The sequence below is a fragment of the Taeniopygia guttata genome, chromosome 2, assembly GCF_048771995.1.
Source record: "Taeniopygia guttata chromosome 2, bTaeGut7.mat, whole genome shotgun sequence".
Taxonomy (NCBI): Eukaryota; Metazoa; Chordata; class Aves; order Passeriformes; family Estrildidae; genus Taeniopygia; species Taeniopygia guttata.
The window spans coordinates 55,994,293-56,016,303 of record NC_133026.1 but is presented as its reverse complement, the minus strand read 5'-3'; positions in this window follow the sequence as shown (position 1 = coordinate 56,016,303).

Below are 22,011 nucleotides of genomic sequence, written 5' to 3'. Positions count from 1 at the left end.
GATATCGTCAATCATTCAGCAGAGATTGCATTCACTGCAGATATTCAGCAGGCTTGCTGTTTATAGATGCCTGTACATGTGAATCTCTCAGTGGGAGAGTCATAGAATCACAGACTATTCTGAGTAGGAAGGAACACACAAGGATCATGGAAGTCCAAGTCCTGGGCCTGCACAGAACAACCCCAAGACTCACCATGTGCCTGACAGTATTGTTCAAAAGCTTCTTGTTGCAGCTGATGTTTATTTTATTAAGTTTTATTAAGTTGATTGTTAAATGGTTTGTTCTGTTATCCCCATATTTTCCCCAAGTTGGTTTCTCCCTAAGTTGTGCCCTCCCTTCCAGCTGTCCCTCAAGGTATCCCCTCCTCTTGTTCCAGACCCTTCCCTGACTGTCAAGGCAACCCTTCCCCTTGTTCTGGAAAGTTCCCTGTCATTCATTCCCTGAACCAATCCCTGGCTGAGTCCTCTCTCCTTCCCCTGACATGGTTGGCTGCTACCCCAAAACCCCACCTTAAGTGTTGCCATATTGGCTGTTCTGTTGTATCCATCCCCTGTTTTGTGACGCTTTATAATCCAGTGCTCGGGGCTCTCATTGTCCTGGCGCCTTTGACGTTGTTGGAGTGGTGTCTGCTCTCTTTGTGTCCTGACCTCTTCAATAAACTGATTGGAACTTCAAGACCTGGAGAGTCTCCTCTTCTTTCTTCACCCAGTCCCTGCCTTGACACCATGGAGCACCGCTTCTCGGGTTAGAGCTGCGACAGCTCTAAGGTTCTGTCCCTGGCTTCACCCCAGCCAGGGCGGTTCTCCACTTTCGTCACTGCTCCGGAACATCAAGGAGCTAACCCGGGCTCTGGTAGGCAGCGGCAGCTTCTTGAACTCTGTCAGGCTTGCTGCTGTGACCATTTCCCTGGAGAGCCTGTTCCAGTGCACGGTAACCCTCTGGGTGAAAAATCTTCTCCTAATATCCAATCTAAATCTCCTCTGGAACAGCTTCAGGCTATTCCCTCAGGTTTTATCACCAGTCAATAAGATAAGAGATCAGTGTCTGCCATTCCTTTTGACTCATGGGGAAATTTTAGATTACCGTGAGGTCAAATTACCCCTCAGTCTCCTCCAGGCTGAACAGACCAAGTGACCAAGCCACTCCTCATATGGATTCCACTCAAGGCCCTTCACCATCTTTGTAACCTACCTTTGGACTATCTCTAATAGCTTTGTATCTTTCTTGCATTGTGGTGCCCAAAACTACAGACAGGACTTGAGGCTGCACCAGCACCACAGTGGTACAGGACAAACACAAGTGAGGATCTACAAAGTCACCTCTTCAAAGCTATTGTCTATTATCCTGCTGTAAGTAATGGAAACATTTTTGTTATACATTGGTAGCCTGCATTCCTATTTATCTATGCTATTGTGCATCTTTTCTAGTTTGTTTATTAACTTCCCCTGCAGGCATCTTCTTTTGCCTCAAGGTGGTCCCTGGATAATTCCATTTTACCACACCAGGTGGCATACCTGGTCTTTTGCATCCTCAAGCACTTGACGTTTGTGTCTGGAAGTGTCAATCATTTTGTACATTTTTATGGGTGCATTCTGCATCTGAGAGTCCTCTGCTTTCCCACTTTCACCTTCATATATACACACTAAAAAAGGTGTAGAAATAAGAACCATTTCCACTCATTTGATAGTACACAGGAATCTTCACATTAAACACACATGATTTTTGTAGTGGTCAGTGAGACTTTTTAGGGCAAGTTTAAGTTATGAATACACTTTTCTTTCTTCTAAGATTATATAAAAGTCACGTAGAAGTTGGGCACAAGGGAAGGGACTGCTCACAGATTTTCATTAAAACTAGTGAATGACAATTATTTTAAGTTTTGCTTTTCTGAGGATACATTTTTCTCATTAAAAGCCAAAATTATCCTTTCCTTCCAAAACAAATTTAAAAACTTTAGAGTAATAAAGTCCATCTCTTCATTCACTTTACTCATGGGAGCCATCCCATAATTCTCAGTTTAGACTACTACAGTAAGTTGATTGCTTTAAACATAGAGCAGAAACACAGGTCATTTGAAGCAAGATTATTAAGCAAAAATGTTATTGTAAAAAAATATTTGTACTAAAAAGGGTCCTTAGCAAAAATTAACCAGAAAATTTTCAGATATAGTTTAAGTAATCTTATGCTTATCCACTCTAATAATACATCAACATGTTCCTTAACATAAGCACAGTTCTACCATACGCAAAATTTACATAAACTATTAAACTGCTTCAACTGATGTTTATCAGTAGATTGTAAAAAGTACATCTGTGGTATTCTGTCCTAGCCTCCAGCAATATAAAACTCAAAGTCAAGCTGAACCAGAGGCAGTATTTGAATTTAACAGTCTTTGTCAGATTATTTCTTTAAGAACTTTCCTAATCAATCCTATTTTACAAAATAGTTGCCTGTTCTTGTATCTTTGTATATTCTTTTTCTGTTTAGATATTTAAAAATTAATGATTAAAAAACCAAGAAACTCCTTTGAGATTAATTTTAAGAACATATAACTGTGTTGTCAATTTTTAAAAAAATTTAACTACTATATTATTTTTTACGTTTCTCCCTGTTCTGTTCTCAATAAAATTATAAGGAGCAGAAAGGCTGTTATGTTTGCTGAGATTTAGCAACAAAATATTAATGTAGAGGAAACTTAACAGGAATCAAACTACATTTGTCCTGAAAAAAAAAGTCAAGTCAATCTACGTTAAAATGTAATACATGCACTCATTATGGATTCAGTTAATCCATCACACTCTCTGTTTCTGTCTCTATCCTTTTGTCTCAAGAGATTTGCATGCTTTGGTTTTACTTTGTATTGTAGTTCAGAAGGTCAGTTTTTACTGCAGGTGAAACTGGTTTACTTCTCACCTAGAGATTATCAAACAGGGTTGCCCTTATGTATTAGGTGCAGGTCACAGAGAGAACCAAGGCATGCAGCAGTCTGTGCAGAGGTTCCCAGAGATAGATGCACATGTTTTTCTGTGTTGCACTAATTGTGTCAAACAGAGAATGATTTCTTGAGGTTAGGTTAAAAGATCACAATGACAACTAACTTCTCCATATCAATCTGAATGTATTTATGTGTATATCTTTTTTTTTTAATATGCCAGACAATTAATTTCTACCTCATCTGACAGCACTGCAAGGACAAAGGTCTATGTTATAGGCCTGGCAAAATCCAGTTTTGTCTATGCTTTTAAAAAGTGCTGAGCCAGCTCTGTACTTTCAGTGATGTTTTAAGACCATTAATTAAATGTGACAGATATCTGATTGCAGCTTTGCTTCTCTCATGTTGACCTCCAGATAAGCCTACATCACTTAAATTTTTTATCCTATATTTTTAAAATATGTACAGCATTTCATTTGATTCCTCAACTTCCTATCACAACCTACTCAGTCTATGATCAGACATCCTGATTACAGAGAGTGTGCATGACATATAGAAATGTCATGCTAGTGTGACACTGGGCTCTTAAGACCTTAATTAGCATGTCAGTTCCAAACTTTGAACTTTTAATGAAAAAATCTCTTAGTTTTTATGTTCACCTTTAAATAGGGAACTACTCTATGTTTTAATGACAATTGCAGCTGTTTACTTCTATTTTATCCCCTATCCCCTAATCCTTTCCACTGCAGCTCCATTTTAGAGTCTTTAGTTTTCTGCATTTTAATCACCTTTACTGAGTTTTAGTGGTGACTATGAGGTGAATAATTTATCATCCTCTAAACAGAGGCAAAGAAGCAGAGTAAATGATCCTTCACAATTAGATTTAGAAGGTGACTTTAAAATCTTAGGGGATTGCCCAATACATTAAAAGTAGTCAATTTAAAAATTTAATTAGAAAGGTAGAGCCTGGTTTTGTGTGTTATATATGTACTTTAGGTTCACCCTGAATACTTCATTAACATTTGCTCATTTTTATGCATTTGTGTTTTAAAGATTCTCTTCTTTATAATGGATCTGCTGCTTCCCTTTTTAGATAGACACAAGACTAAATACACTCAGGCAAAACAGATACAAAGCCATTAGTGAAAGGGCACATTTTTGAGCAGTCAATTAGGATAGACTGGTCTATTTAAATTCTAGCCAATTTATTGTCTTTACACATTTAATTCATTAAAACAAGTTAGAGAAGTTGAGGACTCTATATAATGATCTTCCGAGTCTTTTTCCTTACAGAGTTAATCTCACAGAGATGACCTTAATTCTTGCACTGTGGTATACAAACATATTTCTATTGTATTTGAAAGACTGTAAGGTTATTCTACTCAGGTCTTAGATGTTTTGTATTGTTTTAAAGGTATCATGTTTCTCTTCAATAGATATTAAAGTCTAATGGCAAGTATTCCCTTGCTTTTTTTTTTTTTTTTTTTTCTTGCAGGAGGTTGAAAGCATTATGGTAGTTCAGTTCTGGTTTTGGTTGGTAAATATTAAGTGGTTTAAGAAATTGTATGTATGGCAAATCTGTACTCATGTTGATAGAATCATAGAATCTTTAAATTAAACCACATCTTCTTCAGCTGCTCCTCATAAGACTTGTGCTGCAGACTCTTCACCAGCTCTGTTGCCCTTCTTTGAACATGCTCTAGCACCTCAATCCATGTCCTTCTTGTAGTGAAGGGCTCAGAAATGAACAGTGGATTTAAGATGTGGCCTCACCAATGCAGAGGGACAAAAACTGCTCTAGTCCACCTAGAACACTATTGTTTCTTGACCACCTGGGCACATACTGGCTCATGTTTAGTTGGCTGTTGACCAGCACTCACAGGTCTTTTCCTAGCAAGCAGCTTTCCAGTCACTCTTGCCAAGCCCGTAGCATGGGCTGCTTGTGACCCTAGTGGAAAATGTGACACTTCACCATGTTGAACCTCATACAATTGGCCTCAGTCCATGGGTCCAGCCTATCCAGATCCCTCTGCAGATCCTTCCTATCCTCCAAAAGATCAACACTTCCACCCTATGTGGTGTTGTCTGCATACTGACTGAGGGTGTGCTTGATCCCCTGGTCCAGGTCATTGATGAAGATATTAAACAGAGCTGTCCACAATACTGAGCCTTAGGGAACACCAGCAGTAACCAGCTGCCAGCTGGAATGTAACACCATTCACCACCACTCTTTGGGCTCAGCCAGCTGGACAGATAGTTTTCTGTCCAGCCAAGAGTATTCTCATTCAGGCCATAAGCAGTGTCACCAGGACAATCCTGTAGGAAATTACATCAAATGCTTTATTGCAGTCTAGGTAGGCAATACCATCACCTTACCCTCATCCACCAAGGGTGCCAGCTTTTCATAGAAGGAGATCTGGTCAGTCAAGCAAGACCTACCTTTCATAAACCCGTACTGGGCATGATCATGTGTATTGTGCTGCATGATGGTGTTCAAGGTGATCTGTTCCATGACCTTCCTGTCCACTGAGGTCAGACTGACAGGCCTGTAAGTCCCCTAGATCCTTCTTCTGTCCCTGCTTGTAGATGGGTGCCACATTTGCTCACCTCCACTCAACTGGGACCTCCCCTATCAGGATGCTTGATGGAAGATGGCTTGGTGAGCTCTTCCACCAGCTACCTCAGTGTCCTTGTGTGGATGCTATGTGGCCCTATAGACTTGCAGGTGTCTAAGTGATATAGCAGGTTCCTGACCTTTTTTCCTATGAATTGCTGGGGCTTCATTCTTTTTCCCATCCTTCTGGGCTTCCATCTTTCAGCTCAGGGCCCAGGTATCCTGATAACACTTGGTTTTACTTTGAAAGACTGAGAAAAAGGAGATACTAGGTACCATAGCCTTTTCCTCATCCTTTGTTCCTTTGTTATTATGTTTCTGCCTACATCCACTAAAGGACAGAGATTCTCCTTAGCTCTCCTTGCGTTGCAGTTGTGTTTACAGAAACCTTTTTTAATCACCTTTTACAGCAGTAACCAGCTGAGTTCTGGCTCTTCTCATTTTTTCCCTGCACAACCTCACGACATCCATGTAGCCCTCCAGAGTTCTCTGCTCCTTCTTCTGGTTTAAGTTTCTGGTGTAATTTCTGTGAAGAAATACTCTATGGCTCACCTGAAAGACTGTGATTATTCAATCTGTTTTCAAATTGAATTGAAATACTTTTATCTTGAATAACACAGAAAGGGTTGGTGGTTTGTCTTTTTTATTTTTCTTTTCTTGTTCCACTGCTGTAAATAGCCTTTGAAATTCACCTTTTGAAGATGACATTAGACTTACCAATTTTTTCTTAACTATCTTTAGAACTAGGAGAAGATTGATTCCTTCAGGGTCAGGCATTATACTGAGGCTGACACTTCTGGAGAGCTGCAATGTTAAATAGCATTTCTTTAGCACTATTCTTAGAAATAATATACATGAAGTATTCACAGTGTTTCTAAAATTATATTTTTGCTAATTTAGACTGGATAAGTGATACCATGTAAGCATTCTTTTCAGTAACACTGCCAATAAAACTGACCTTTGTTTGGGAGAAAACCTTATTTTTAGAAGCTAAACTCCATCAAATTTGTTTTATAAGCTGTCTTATCCTCAAATTCAATAAAAAAATTAAACAAATAGGAACAATAATAATTGTTTTTACCAGGAACCCTTAGGATTTTATTTCAGGAAAAAGAGCAAAATACCTGTTCTGTGAAAGAAATAAGTAATTGCACCTCCATAGGACATTATTTTCATGAAATTTAGCTCAAGGCTGAAAGTATCTCTTTGGAGAAGGGTAATCTTCATTACCAATTATAAATCATGATTAAAACATCTTATTTGAATGAAACATGTAGCACTAAGAGTGAGATATTGGAGCCTTTTGAAAATGATATAAAAAAATTCCTTGACTTCTGCTAGATCTAAAATTTCAGACAAAGTTTAACCCAGCATTTATCCCCAGTTGAATAAGTTCTATTGAAGCTTGTCACAGAAACTTTTCCACAGGAATCTGAGGGAAGATCTCCATTTCTGTGGGACCCTAAAGAAATTACGTAAGTGTCTACAGATTCATGTGTTTATATATTTTAAGATATGTTTGTAATCCAAGAAAATAATATTGATTTTTTTTTTTTTTTTTGACATTAGATCATTTTGAGGCAAAATCCCCATGTGGTACTAAATTGCTTTGAAAAACTCAAAATAGTTTCTCAAAATGGCCTAATATATTTTCTCACATGACAAAGCTAGAGAAAATAAATGGAGTTACACCACTATATATCAAGTGTTTTATATTCTATATTCATGTGATTTTAAGAGTATGAAAGACTACACAAACACAAAATCAATCATAAGCTCTGAGCAACTGAGATAAAAAAGAAGTAAGTTTTTTAGAAGTTCAGCTGATAAAAACTAATCAAGGCATGTTATAGGACCTGGAAGTCATTACCTGCCAAGTGGATGTGTAATGATTACTTTGTTTTCTAAAACTGCAGCTAAACTAAAATCACTAAGTGTGATAACCGTGTGAGTCAGCTTGTTAAAGCATCCAAGAACCTTCTCAGAATTTCAGTATTCTCTTTGTGGGAGAGTAGTGGACATAGTGCAATGGTTTCTTTCCCTAACTTGTTGTGGTTTGGTATTTTCAGTCTGTGCATTTGATTTTTCAGTGTGAGAAAGCAGGGATGCACGACAGAAAAAATGCCAGCCGAAATAAAATATAGTTGCAACAGCTGGAATAAATTGCCATCAGTCAAGATGGCTTGGAGAGTGGGGACATGGGAAGACCTATTCTAAAGCTGTGATAGATTTTGAGGACAGAGCAGTTAGAGACTTTCCCATTGTGGAAACCATTTGAATTTTTTTAAATTAAGTTTTGAATTTTCTCTGGCGGAGTAAACAGATTAATTATCCTTTCTTATATGTGAAATTAAGACTTTCACAAACCCAGAGGAAAAGAGAGGCAGTATCTGTATGTTACACAAGTAAAACAAGTAGTCCTGACTTACCTAAGACACAGAATTATTGCCACATAAGAGACTGGTTTTAATATGTCTGCTGTACTGTACTAAAACTAGTGGGCAAACTAGCAACAAGTAACCAATTATATCTCTCTGAGGGCATCAGAGAACACCCAGGTAAAACCAAGCCTAATTTAGAGTGAAGTTAAGCTTGGTGAAAAGCTTAATGAAGAGCTGAATTTGTTTCTTTAGTTTGACTTGCTATCTTACTTTAGTTAATTGTTGGCTAGCCTTAGTATATCAAGTGCTAAAGCATTAAGTGCACTTATTAACAATAATTAAAAATCTGAATTTTTGTTACTTCAATAAACTGGGCTATTGGTGACTCTGTGAATGTATAAGGTTTTGTTCTCTGCAACTGGACTTATATAATGTGAATTGGCTATAATCGCAGACTAAGCCCAGCCTCACCCAGCCTCTGAGGATCACTTGGAAGGCAGTTGTTGGAAGGCAGTTTATTTTCTGCTAAATTTCTTTACTTTTAATACACCAGTATTGGGGGAACTGTGTGTCTGGAAAACTCTGTAACTCATAAAAGCATGCTAAAGTCATCACATGAAAGAATGCTTCAGGAATGGCACTGAAAATTTTTAAATTTAATTTTCTTTTCAAAACAGGGGCACTAAGAAACAGAAAAACTGTTTTCAGAGGCTAAAGTTATATTGGCATTTGCAGTTCAGGTAAATAATATTTTATCAGTTCATGAGCAAATACTGCTTTTTTTATCTTTATTTCCCAGTAAAGTAAATACTGAATTTAATATGAAGCTACCATTGTGACAAGGTAAAGATGCTTACAGCAAAGTTAGATTGTAACACAGGCTGCGATTCAAACCCAGATCTGTGATTACTTTGGTGAAATTCAGTGATGCTAGAAATCTGTATGGGGTCTAAAGTTGTAAGCCCAGATATTGATATTGGCTTTGAGTATTTTATAATACAAACCATGCCTCTAGCACCATGTAAAGGTGCAAATAACTTCTACAGATATCCTATATTTCTTTATACCTGCTTGCTTAGGGGACAGGTATTTTATTTATTACTTTGGAGTTGTTTGTTTATTTTTTCCTGCTCATAAATAAAACATACTTCAAAGCATAGAGGAAACTGAAGTGACTAAGAAGTTACTTCTAATCCTTAACTTCAACTTTTTCTCATAATTTAATTTGAACTATGACTTTCATCTGTAGACAAGACTTAATATACTCTTTCTGGATAAATTTCTAATACAATAAATGCTTACTTTAGGAATAAAGCTTTGCATTCTGTTGAATAATGGGAAAATATGGCTATTTCACATAGAAGGAAGACATGAGTACATTTTCTGCTAAACATAGCTAGAACCAGTATCAGATTTCTAATCTGAGTATGATTCCATATCTCAATAAAAGTCTTGAGATTAACTGGGGAAGAGGGTACTAATTCTGAGAAATAAAGTGGATTTTTAGTAAAATATAATGAGATTATTTTATTGATTTCTTTGGTCATGTTTTTGCATCTGATGATGTACTTGATGACTATAGTAATTTAATATTGCACATAAATGCCAGATCTCAACAGAATGAATCTTTCTCCTAAGGGCAGTGAAACCCTAATTGCCTAACTGGATGTGTTACTCAAGAAGTTTACCTCAAACCACACTAAGCAAGGGAAACATAGTATTATGGACATCTAGGTTACTTAATCAGTTCACATACTTTTAAAAGCCATTGATCTAAATTACTGCAAATATAGTAAGGGCACACACTGACGAAAAAAACAGCAGAACAGACTAAAAGGATTGAGTTGTAATTGATCTCAATGAACACCTCTCAAAAGCAGAACTTCCTAATCCACAAGCAACACCCAGCCTTTCTTTTGTACTTGCACATTTGTCCTTTCTGTGGAAGTAGAACTATATTTTCCTTGAATGGGCTAATGTGAAAATGTACACATATAGCATAGAGTAAACGTTAGCAAAGAACAAGGTACAAATTAACCTGTTTTGCTTTTTCACTTGACAGCATTTCATTTCTTTATTACCTAGTCTTTTGCTCTCCCTCACTAATTATAAAAGTGCTTGTAATAGGAACTTTAAATCCTTCATTTCAGGAAGAAGGCTCTAAACAAAATCTACTTCTAAAGCAGCATTTGATCTGCTCAAATGACAGTTGCTTGAAGATGTGAAAACATTTGCAAATTATCTTGAAGGCAAGTGATTCTCTACCTGATAATCATTATATGCTCATATTTTTAAGCAAGGTTTTGTTTCACACTGAGATGGCTAACTTCATAATTTCTTCATCCTAATATGCAGAGAGTGAGCAGAGATTTCTAACTGCTGCCAGGTAACATAAAAATTAATTTGACACGTTGTTGAACATGGACTTTAGCAGAATATTCAGTATTGCCTTTGTACTTTCTTAAGACAGTCCCAACCGCCTAACACTGGTTAGAACCAAAAACACAAGGGCAGAAGTTCTCAAGGCAGATATTCTCTAGTAACTTGGTCATTCTGGTATAGCTTTTTATCCATCTTAATTTTAGTCTCCTTTCAGTAGCTGACATTCAGAAACTCCAGGTATGATGACTTCCTGCCTCCACAACTCCACACAAAAATTTGTTTATATCAAGTTCTTCACTCATCTCTTTACCTAGAGATACTCAATAAAGGGAGATATGGGAAATCATGGGGCTCTTTCCCATCTCACAGATATTAAAGGTGAACCAAACCATGAAAACTATGCCTGCCTTTTCTTCCACTAGGAATTGGAATATTTCAGTAGAAATGATGACTTGAAGTACAGATGCCTTGGATGTACTGTTCCTGTGCTAATGGACATAGTGTTAAAAAAAATATTAACAACATATATTGGTATACTTAGTTCTTTACAAATATAGAAGTGAAAATAGGTTTCTCTAAAAAAATTGCCTGCTCTGTCTTCTGTACACAAGCTTGGATTAAACAAAGCATAGAATATTCCCCCTGCTCCATAAAAAGAAAAAAAATTAATTCATGAAAAATTTTGATAATAAAGAAGAAGTCTGGAGTACTTGCTTGCATCAACATATAAAATATGTGTATTTTAAATAATCTTACTTCTCCAGTTAAGATATTGTGACTGTATCAAGACTGTATGCACTTTTCTCTTTTTTTAGTTTTAAGAAATCCTCCAGCCCATATCAAACAGTAGGAATTAGGAACAAACAGCGTGGACTTCCTAGGTAAATAGTTGGTATGGCTGTTCTGGTTTTAATGTTTCAAACTGAATAGTAATATATAATTTTATATTGAATCTACTGCTGGATGCCACAATCACTCTGTAGGTATCTATGACATACCATTGTATTGTATCAAAAGCCAGATTAAGTTCTATATATTTTTTTTGAAAATTTTGAGTAACAAAGCAAAGCCAGGAAGACAAATCTTTAAGTGTTAAGTGACTAAAGACATATTAGACCTTTTTTTGGTATCTCATTTGTGACAAAAGATGCAGTATTCAAGAAGATATCACTAACTTAAAGATATTGACTTATTAAATCTTGTAACAGGTGGTTCTTTGTGTTATGTTCACTGTTGTGTTCATTTTATCTTCCTAAGGATTTAACTGCTTTTTTTTTTTTTTTTTTTTGGGGGGGGGGGAGGGTGATATTTAGAAAGTATTCCTAATTTGATTATGGTTTCTACTTCTTTGAGCCAGCCAAAGTTTCATTTTGATTTCTGTTGCGTGATTCAGTTACCAATCTAGTCTTAAATGAAATTTGATTATTTATTAAGGTGTGATCTGAAATCTTGAATTTAGAAGACAGAAGAGTAAAAAATCCTAGAAATAACACAATATCTTATCTACTATAACTAGTCTTCAGTTGTGGATTTACAGGACAAGGCATTATGGCAACAACAGGGCTTTCAGAGTGATGGCAGATTGGGTACAAGATCCTGACTTGCTTGAAATCTAAATGTGCCAGCTGAAAAATACAACAGTGTAAAATTTAGGTAAGACACTTTTATTGCCCAGGAACTATGAAACATTAATAAGTCAGGATCTATGTGTTTGATGTAATTTATCATTAAAATAAGAATAAGACATAGTTTTGTCTAACTTATACTAAAGCAACACAAAAATATTCTCTAAGAAAATTTCTGCCAACATACTTTCTTATGGACTGATTAGACAGAGGCTATCTTACCAAACAAAACATTTCACATAGAGCTACTGTATTTTTAGATAAAAAATTTCAAGTATTAGAAATCTTTAGACTCCCACAGAAAAATTTGTATGTAAACAGAAGACTTAAAACAAAATACTGACATAGTAATAGTGGAAATTAATAAAGAGCATAGAGAGGAATTTTTAGAACACCTCATTTTACTAAAAGAGAAGAAACAAAAAATGGCAAGCCTTACTGTTCTTGGCTGCAATCGCAGCTTCTTCTATTTTTGTCAAGCATATTTTACAATATTTGGAAAAAAGTGAAAGTTAAAAACAATCAAAATGTTACATTTGTGAATGTACATTATTAACTTTTCCATTTGCTTCCATAAAAATCCTGTCGTAATTAACAATTACATCCAGTTTCTCTTCAGATTTATTTAAAATGTCTAGTGCCTGGTTTCACAATTCCAACAATTCTGTAATAAGTTCTAAATATCATGCTGCACAAATATGTGAGCCTTCATTTCAAAGATGGGAGAAAGGCTGGGGTTTAGGTTTTGGTCTGACAAGGTCAGCTATTAAGCTACCATACTGTTCTTTGTATTGTAGTCAAATACTTTGTCAGGGAATACAGAAGACATATATGTGGGACCCACACATACAATAATCTGTTTATAACAGTTATTTGGGGAACTCGAACTTCTGAAAGCAGTAGCAAAATGAGAGGAATTAAGGCAAATGGTCTGGACTTATTTCCTACCATTTTTTATTTTAAAATCTCAGTTTTCGCTTGGAATACAATCAATATTTTGTGTTTTTAGGAGAACAACAAGAACAACTTTGTTGTTCTTTGTTGGGCACGTGCCCCATGTCAGTGTTCACAGTGAAGCTTTCGGGATTAGTAATCGAGAATAATCAACAGCTGGACTCTAAAAAGACTGGAGTAAGTTCAAACTAAGCGTTTACAGTATGCAGTGTAAGATCTCACAACACCAAAGTCAGGGAAGATAAACTGGACCTTAAAAATAAAGCAGATATCAAGGATGCCCAAGAGTAGTATCTCTTACAAATATCCATAAGCCAATTCAGTGCAGCAGAGCCCAGATTTTAACTGCCAAAGTTAAGTAAGGTATCTTTTCTTGTATGCAATGGAAAAAGACCTCCTAAGGGGGCCATGTGGATTGTGAAATTTTCCAATTATTCTGTTTATCACTGAATTGTCATAACATAAAAAAAAAAAAAAAAAACACACCATGATATGAAGCTATAAGCAAAAATCTACTAATCAACATCAGTTTTACTAAAAAAGGAGAGGAGAAAGAGAAATCCTAATGACAGAGTTTATAATTTCCATGCTAGGCACAATGTGAGAGAGACATCCAAAGCTCCCTTGGCTTGGATGGAATAAATAAATATTAAAAAACCCAAACAAACAAAAACCACTACCACCAACAAAAATAATTGAAAATACCAATAACCAATAGCTGACAAAAAAAAAAAAAACCCAGTAAAGCTACCCTACTGTATATTAATTCAGCCTAATAGAGGAAACTTGCAAATGTCATGAAAGAAGTAGTCTTTAGGAAAGAAAATAGTGAAAAAGTAGGTGGCAACTTCTTACAAAGATTCTTCTGTAATTATTTATTTATGTGACCATTGTCATTTAATCTAGATGTAGATTCAGCTTCTCATTCATGAGACAGTGGATGGTAAGGGCAATCATATTAGGCTGTGTCTCTTTTAAATGTATGATCCCCTTAACTGAAATAGCACATTCAAGGTGAGAAAACAAAGTCATGTCTATTTTTAATTCTGATGTAAAATATAGTCTATGGTTTCAGCAGGCACAGAAATAGGAGGTTACAAGCCAAAACTTTCCTTCTTTGGGGACAAAGAAGTGGCTTCTATGTATGCATGTATACATATATATGTATACATATATATGTATGTATCTTGATTTCTATGCATTATTAAAGTAGCAATATGTTTCCATGTCATAACTTGTAAACATAAATTAAATATTGCTTTTAATGTTCTAAATAAATAAAAATAGGAAAATACAAAGTAACTGAATGGAGGAGGATGCATTTGTGCTGGTTTTGCTCTGGACTACAATCACAAATAATCAGGTAATTTCTCTTTTAAAGAAAAGAATAGAAGGTACAAGAGGAGTGCACATTGTTTGCAGATGGTTGTTGAGGTACAGAGAATTTTATATTCAGTAGCTATTTCAAAGCTCTCCAGGACACAAATTAAGGTTTCCTGTGCTGCTGAATATTGTCCTGGTCTTTTATGTACTAGTCAATACCTCAAGTATGCAAAGCTCATAAATTGGACATGGCACAGGCAAAGATAATAAGTGACATTTATAATTATTCCAAACAAGTTGTATTAGTATTTTATTTGACTTTTGGCCTCGGGAGCTTTAGAGCACATTTGAGTTAAATTTGTCCCTCTTTTCCAAAGCTGTGAGAGCTAGGAACTTCTAAAATGAAGCACAGATTTTCTTCTAATTACATGACTGCAGGAACTGGAGCTTAAAGTTCATACAACATGGGGATTGCAATAAAATTAGGAGTTAACAAGTGTATCATAGAAGAAATCTTAATCCAAAACCAGAATCTTGACATAAGAAAACCTGATAATTATTTGAAATTATTGATCCATAGGCATGCAAGTAGTAAAGATGGAATGGTACCATCTCTGCAGGGCCAGACCTATAGAGAAATCCACTGAAAACATTAAAAATGGGGTTTTTTTTTCACACATTTCTATCTCATATGATTATAAAACTCTATTCTTGCCTTCTCATTCTTCATTTTATTTAACTTTCCAATATTTACTTCATGGCAATTTTCATCTTTTCTACTGGAAGTATAAGGTACATTTTTCCTACTCCTAAGTTAAGGATTTCTATTTAGAGGCAGTTCCACATTTATGTCATCATACTGCAGAATGTCATCATACACAAGGGCTGGAAATGACTGTATTTGATGATCAAGTGTCAGGCATGTTTGAAGGCATACAGAGAATCGCAGATTGCATCTGCTGTTCTGATGCAGAGGGAGACTTCTGTGTCCACTCAAATGTCATGAGGATTGAGAAGTCACATACCATATGAAGAAGTCTTTTTAATGGTGATACACCCAACCTATATGGTACCTGATCAACCTACACTGATCTAGTTAATAAGATCTAGAGGTGATAAGCATCCATATGGAGATGGCCATGTGTTTCTGAATGAAGAGTGCAAGTTTGCTGGGGTGTGTTTTAAGTTCCCCCATGTTATGGTTGCTCCCTTTCCCCCTCTTTGTGTTAAATGGTCCATCCCTCCGGCTCCTCCTCCCCCTTCGCCCATTAGTCTTCCCTTTCCCCACCCCAGTTATATAACTTTATGCTGAGTCATTCCCCTGACCCCACCCCAGGGCTTGTCTGTCACCCTGAGACCTCTCCCTTCTATCCAGAACCTTCCAGCCAAGGCCTCAGGTGATAGGCTGATCCCCGGGGACCCCTCCTTCCCTCTCACCCCCTTGGGCACCTCCCCTGATTGTCACTCCCTTCACCACTCCCAGGTTGTTCCCTATTGGTCCCCTGTTGTTCCCTTCCCGTGTTGCCACCCCCGGTTAGTCCCCTGCAAACCGTACCCAGTTGCCTTTTGGGGCATACTTGATTCCAGCTAAGGTGGGAGCACCAATAAACTTGGAGCAGCGGTACCCTCAGAAGGACAAAGACGGTGTCTTTGTCACCATCGCATAGGGTCCTTTACCAGTCTGGTGCAGCGGAACTCACAGGTCACACCCCTCACCTGCGGTGATCATAGGGGGTGGCCTTTGTTGTCAAGCGTGCCAAACACCGAGCTAGCTGCTGACCAACAGAGGCACCGCGACAGTAGTTCTGGGTAAATTCCATCAGGCATCCAGGAGAGGAAATGTTAATCTGAAATTCCAAGGTCCCTTCCCAGGCCTGCAGCAGTCTCAGTCTCCCCTCATTCACTGTTTTTAGCTCACAAAACACAATGATGAATAGATGTGATCAGAAGAATAAAATTTCCAAATGTAATGGGAAGTAACTTCTGACTGTTGTTCATTGTGACCATTTTGGTACTTAAAAGGAGTTTATAGAAAAGATGGAGAGGGACTTTTCACATGGGCAGATAGTGATAGGACAAGGAGAAAATTTTTAAACTTATAGAGGGGAGATTTAGATTAAATATTATGAGGAAAATCTCTACCCTAGAGGGTGTTGAGACACTGGAACAAGTTGCCCAGAAAAGCTGTGGATATCCTGTTTATGGAAGTATTCAAGGCCAGGTTGGATGGGGTCATGGGAAACCTGACCTAGTGGATGGCATCACTGCCCATGGTGGCTGGAGGAGGCTTTGAATTAGGTGATCTTTAAGGTCCCTTCAAACCCAAAGCATTTTATTGTTCTGTAATACTGTTCTTGCCAAAACAGCAGCAGGTGCCATTGCCTGTCACTTAACGGCAACTTGCCAAAAACCTTTTGTGAGCAACTGTGTGGTAGGACGCTCTGCATCATTGCTTGAGTTAAAGTAGTTGGATTTGAAAATACACATATCAGCTACAGATATGTAGCTCATATGTTCAGAAATAAAATGTATGTCAGGATCTTGCATTAGCCTCAGGTTTCTGAATTTTAGTTGTATCAGATTTAGTCTCTGTTGCTAAGGTCTTCTATGGTACATATAAAGTAAGTAGTGTCTTTAAAAAATATGGAGAACTTCAGATTAAAACTTTTCCTTGATAAACCTTCTCTTTTAACACCTGAGCTGTTATTTCACTTTGAAGCTGCTTTACTCAGCTCCTGCCAATGGGCTTTTGAATTTCTTTATGTGCTGAGAAAATCTCTTAAGGCCACCATGATGAAAAATACACACTGTTTCACTTACTGGAGGATGTTGTTACTGAATGGTTTTGTATCAGTATCAATCACATTCTGAGAAGTTTTTACAGTATGTAATATTCCCTTTATTTATTTCAGGTTGATGCTGGTCTTGATTGTCAGGGTTTAAACCTATGTTATCAGTTGTTGGTATCATATAATGTACTAATAAATTGCAACAACTTGACCTTGCAACCTAACTTGTTCCTAATATTACCTATGAGGATACTCTAAATTATCTAATAATGTATTTCCTTTTTTGATCATTCTGTCAGGATTCCCGAAAGTACACCTTTACTAGCCTTACCACTATGTCTTGATGTAAAAAGCAGATCAAGAATTTTTTTGTAAGGAACTTACTCATCCTTTTAAATGAATATACATTTGAAATGTATACTTAAATCTTCCAAAATTACTGGGTACTGTCCTTCATTGTATGCACACTAGCACATTTATAGTCTAATTACCCTAGTGAAAATCTTAGTTCAAGGTAATGTAAATGACATCTAACCTTCTTAAATGGCATTGGGAAAAAGATGTAAAATAAATCTACCAGTGTGAAGATATAATGCTAGTTACAAGAATATGCTAAAATTATTAAATATAAATGAATAAAAAAGAATTTACAGGAAAGGAAGCCTCTGTTTCAGCTAGGTTAATGTAAAGCAGTCCCTAAAACCAAGTATTTAAATAGTCCTATTTTGAGAGAGAATATTCTGTTGCTAATTTTTAAATGTGAAATCCTGTTAAAAGCAAAAAAGCACTACACCTTATGTATAAAACCAAGCTTTTATTGTTAGACTACTCAAAATGTAACAAAGTTACTACTTGTCCAGTTTACTGATGTTAATTAGTATTACAGTTAAGATTTCTATGCATATGCTTGCATATATGCAAATCTATGCCTTTCTTTAGCACTATGCTCCCTCTCCCAATATACTTTCAGTTCCTGAGGTCCAATTTACTAGTCTTTCTCAAGCAGAAATGGAAGAGGTGATGATAAGACACTACCATCACCAGTCCCAAATTCCTCATCATGTAACATTTAATGCTTCCAAGGCAAGCAGGAGAGATGGTTATCTTCCTTGTTCTTCACAGCCAGTTAAGACTATATTTTTTCCTCAGGTTTTGTTACCAGTCTACTTTTTTTTTACACAGTAGCCTCCTTAAACTCCAATTAAGCCAAAATGTTTTCTTAATTACCCTGACCAGCCTCATCTGAAATGGATCCTCACCATATCCTTTCCCTGTAGTGTCATGACATTTATTTAAATTAGACTTGGACACCTATCTTTTTCTTAAGGTGAATTAAAGTGATCTCTTTTCAGTTCTGCCTTTAGCCTCAGCTTGGATATTCACCTATGGGAAGAGGTATGAAAACTAGCAGTACTGAATTATTTAAACACTTGCAGTTTTGCATCCATATCTATCTTCAATCAATAATATGTAAAATTTTACAGTGTTAAACTTTATCAAATAATGCTAAGTGAGAGGTAATGTATTTAATTAGGGGATGATGTAAAATAATTGAGTATCACTAATAAAACATTTTTCCAAAATCAGAACTAATGTGAAGTAAAGATGCTGATAACACTCAACTTTTCAAAAGCAGAGTATCCACCAGTTTGTGCAAAGTGAATTTCAATGTAAAATGTTAATTTTCCGTCCTAAATTTTCGATTTGATCATTGTGCTGGTTTAGTCTGGGGGAGAGTTAGTTTTGTTCACAATAGCTAACATGAGGTTATGCTTTGGATTTGTGCAGAAAACGGTGTTGAGAATACAGAGATTACTGTATTCCTGCTGAGCAGGGTTTACAAACATCAAGGCCTTTTCTGTTTTTCCTACTACCCTGAGAGTGAGGGGGCTGGGGGCAGACAAGAAACTGGGAAGGGACACAGCTGGGACCCCTGACCCCAGATTATCCAAGGGATATTCCATATCACATGGCATCATGCTCAAGATATAAGATGGGGTACAGAACAAGGAAGTGAAAGAAGTTTTGAATGATGGCATTTGACATTTCAAGTCACTTTTGCATGTGATGGAGCCTTGCTTTCCTGGAGATGGCTAATCATCTGCCTGATGGTAGGAAGCAGTAAATTGATTCCTTGTTTTTGTTTGTATATGCAACTTTTGCTTCACACATTAAACTGCTCTTATCTCAACCCATGAGTTTTCTTACTCTCACTTCTCAATTCTCTACCCCATCCCACTGAGGGGAGTGAGCTGTGCTGTTCCTTAGCTGCTAGCTGGGGTTAAACCACGATAAACATGAAACTATTTTGTACAGTTAATAGTGGGGTTTAACATTTTGAAATATCTTTCATTTGTAAAACTAAAAGGGAAAGTGGCTGGTCTCTCATCATACACTTTCAAATTCTTTAGTGATCCAGTAACATGGAGATATTGGCTCTGAAGAGAGCTATAAATAATTTGAGCATTTCACTTTGCAGGAGGAACAATTTTACTTATTGCTTTTTAAAATTCTGTTTCCTATTATACTTCAGAAGCACAGGTGAAAAAACAAATTGAAGTGCAAGCAGAAATTATACTCATGTTAAGGATGCTGACTGTCAAGTGTGCAAACCCAAGGGAGCTGTGCTTCTCTGTACTCAAGCAGAGTCTTTGATCAACTGCATAACTACTCAGCCTCAAGATTACAATGAGTATCTTGCGTGCATTCATTTTGGAATGCATTTAAAATTATATTTAATGAGGAAGGGCAACTAGACTCTTAATCTAACTGCTAGTGTGATGATTCTCAATTGGTATTCATCTTGAACTAGAATTTGATGTCATTCTAAAGAAATTGTTTATGTTTTCCTAATTTTTTTTTTCTTACTATACTTGCCAGTATGCAAGGTCACTACCACCTAAAAAATTCATGATGTGACAGTCTCCAATGCTTATAAACCACACTGGATTCCCCACTCTTTTAATTTTTCTGGACTTCAAAGTATTTAGGACCAGTGGTGATTAGGTGCCCAAAGCATATAAACTAAATGGATTAATAATATGTCTTCTTAAAATGTTTCTTAGTAACTTGCTTTGCAGGTTTGGTAAAGGATGTGAACAGGTATGGCAGACCTGCTGTGGATAAATACACCACTCAATGTAAAAGACTAATACAATTACTTAGAATCACAGAATATCCTGAGCTGGAAGGAACCCACAAGGATCACCAAATGCCAGTTCCCGGGCTCTGCACAGGACAGCCCCAAGAATCACAGCACTTCTTGAATTCTCTCAGGCTTGGTGCCATGACCACTTCTCCACGGGAGCCTGTTTCAGTGCTCAACCACCCTCTGGGTTACAATCCTTTTGCTAATATCCAACCTAAACCTCCCCTGACACAAATTCAGGCCATTCCCTCAGGTCCTGTCACTGGACACCAAAGAGAAGAGATCCATGTCTGCCCATCCTCTACATCTCATAAGGAAATTGTAGACTGCCATGAGGTCTCCCCTCAGTCTCCTCTTCTCCAGGCTGAACAGACCAAGTGACCTCAGCTGCTCTTCATATGGCTTCCCCACAAAGGTGTTCACCAACCTTGTGTCCCTCTTTGGGACAATATCTAATAGACTAATGTGTTTCTTATATTGTGGCGCACAGTACTCCAGGGGAGGCTGCTTCAGTGCAGAGCAGAGGGGACAATCCCCTCCCTTGCCTGGCTGGCCATGCTGTGCCTGATGTCCCCCAGGACATGCTTGGCCTTCCTGGCTGCCAGGGCACTGCTGACTCATGTTCAACTTGCCATCAACCAGGATCCCAGGTCCCTTTCCATGGCCCTGCTTTCCAGTCTCTCATTCCCCAGTCTGTCTGTACATCCAGGGTTGCCCCATCTCAGGCTCAGAATCCGGCACTTGTCTTTGCTAAAGCTCATAGGATTGGTGATTGCCCAGCCCTTCAGTTTGTGCAGGTCCCTCTGCAAGGCCTCCCAGCCTTGGAGGGAGTCAACAGCTCCTCACAATTTTGTATCATTTGCAAGCCCTGCATCCAAATCATTTATGAAAGTGTTAAAAGAGCACAGAGCCGAGGATGGAACTGCACTAGTGGAACTCCACTAGGGACAAGTCACAAGTCTGATGTCACCTCATTCACTATAATTCTTTGTGCCCGACCTGTAAGCCCACCATGATATGGTGCTTTCCCACCACGATGTGTGTATCCAGCTGTGTGCTGGACATTGTGTCCAGAAGGATTGATATTGAAAGCTTTACTGAAATCCAAAGAGATTACCTCACCTGGCTTCCCTTGCTACTTTGCATTACCTTGTTACAGCCCTTCTGCTATGCAAGTCCACAGCTTTCTTTTTCTTAATATCTTGCTTCTCTTGGAGCACACAGATCAAGGGTTGCTATGATGTTCAGGGTTGCTATGATGTTCATTATTTGCCCTGCTCTTCCAAGAACACATCCAGGCATCTCAAAAACTTCAAAATACAGCATAGATGTGCCAAACCTCCCACCCTTAAATGATTGCTGTGAGTTCTATCTTAACTGCAAGTTCCTTGGCAATAACTAGAGATGGTTTTGCTCTCTGTCCACTATAGTCTCAGCCTTTGGGCTTCAGTTTCCAAGCTTTCTTTTCTTCCTGTTTTTACCTACTTTTTTTTTTTTTACCCAGTTACAGTGTGCTTTCCAGCATTCTGTCCAGGCAGGCTTTTTTTTACTTAAAAATTTCCCTGAATGTTTTTAAAAGGAGTTAAGGGAGCACTGAAATGCTGATACAGCAGTTCTAATCTTGTGTATGTCCTAAATGCCAGAAGTAGTGAAAGTGAGGTCTAGTATGAGAGTAAAACTATATGAGATAGCTGACAAGTATTACAGCCAGAGAATCTACTCTTCACACAGATAATACAAGTACCTATATGTCAGTAGGAATAGTAAGACAATTAGTAGTGGAAGATTGCCAGAAGCTAGAATTTTGAGAGATTGTGGCAGCTTTCTAACAGCACAAAACAACACTAAACAAAGTTTGTGCT